This window comes from Hippocampus comes, unplaced genomic scaffold (genome assembly GCF_001891065.2).
Source record: "Hippocampus comes isolate QL1 unplaced genomic scaffold, H_comes_QL1_v1.1 scaffold17, whole genome shotgun sequence".
Taxonomy (NCBI): domain Eukaryota; kingdom Metazoa; phylum Chordata; class Actinopteri; order Syngnathiformes; family Syngnathidae; genus Hippocampus; species Hippocampus comes.
Window position 1 is genome coordinate 3179807 of NW_017805002.1, and position 1663 is coordinate 3181469.

Here is a 1663-nt window from a genome sequence, read left to right on the forward strand (position 1 = left end):
TCAAAGTCATTATTCGATCTCGACTGATTCTTTAATGCTTATAGTCGTTGAGGGCATGTATGAATGTTACTCCATTGCCCGGCATTCAATTAAAATATTTGCACATGTTTAGTTTTTATGTTTCATAAGTAGAAACGAATGCTGTTTCATTGATCTCAGCTGGTAAATATGAAAAAAAAAAATCTGCACTAACAACATTGGAGTCTGATCTTTGTGCAAAATGCAATCCTCTTTCATGGTTAGAAAACCATATCGCTGTAATAATTAGCAGGACTGACCAAATTGACAAATTTGGAACTTGATGATCTCAACCCCGTGTGTGTATCGATGAAATAGAATTAATGTCACTTTGAGGGGGTAGTATTGAGGATTTTCGACCAACTTTTGGTGTTTTGCGGAATGTCGCACGTTAGGAATACTGCACTTATGGCGCATTTGCAAAGTTGGGTTTAGCTCAGTGCTGTTTTTCCATTGCAAAAATAAAATGGTATAAAATGAACTGATCCATGTCGGACCACTTTTTGGCCGTCTTGCTGTGTACGAAGCAACCACGGTGGCAAAGAGCCTGAAGCTCTACACATTGCAGTCTGCTGGAAAGAGAACGGTCACGTTCCCAAACGTTCCCAATGCAGAGTTGGATGTGAAGAAAGAAGAACAAGGCTTTCAAATGATCGAAATTTAAGTTGAGGCTTTGCATATGCCAGCAAAGTTAAGTTCGAAATTGCTGTGACTCCTCCTCACCTGACAGTTCCTCAAAGGTGAGAGATAATGTGGAGATGCCTGGAGGGGATAGTCAAAAATATTCATCTTGACCTTGACAGATTTCAGTGAAACAAGTGACATACCTCAATCCCAGAAATTAGATTGCTCACTAAGACTGCATTTTTTTAAACGTGATGTGATGGGGTTTTTTTTGTTTTTTGTTTTTTATAATGGTGAATGTGATGTTCAATCAAGGTGTCTATTTCCATCAAAAGTGTCTTCAAACTTTTAATCGATCCCTCGGCCTAAATAAAGAGTAATAAGTAGTCACTGAGCTGTTTGATGATAAAAGTAAAGAATGGGCCACAGGATGCGAAGGAGAGAATTGTGTTTGCAGATCAGAAAAAAAAAAAATTAAAAAGCATGTCAAAGGTCAAGGCTATAAGACCAACTCCACTTAGGTTTTTCATTCATTACCAATAGGGTACCAAAAATTCTGTCTACAATTTGTATAAAACACAAGATAGTCTCTGTGAAGTTTAGGGTGGCTAACAGCTCTAATGTTGACTGTTATGACGCAACATCCAAGATTACTTCTGCAAATCAGCGTCAAGCAATTTGGCATGATGGTTCGGAGTGGTATTTTTGCTGATTTGGCGCAACAGTGGGCCTCATCTGCGTTTATTTACACCCTTTGGCTTGCAAAATATACCCAATGGACCTTTATTGAGCAATTAAGGAGCGCAAACGTTTACAAGGCACTTTAATAATGCGGCCGGAACGGAAGTTCTCCACATGACTCTCGAGGTTTTCAAAGTATCGTCTCAGAAGTATTTGTGAATACTACAGTCTTGAGTCGTCCCAAAGAGCCAGTCAAGAGGCCCAGGACGCAACAAGGCAGGCACTAGGACCTCACAGCACATTCAACAAAGACGCACAGTGTCCTACAGTACTTGCTCAC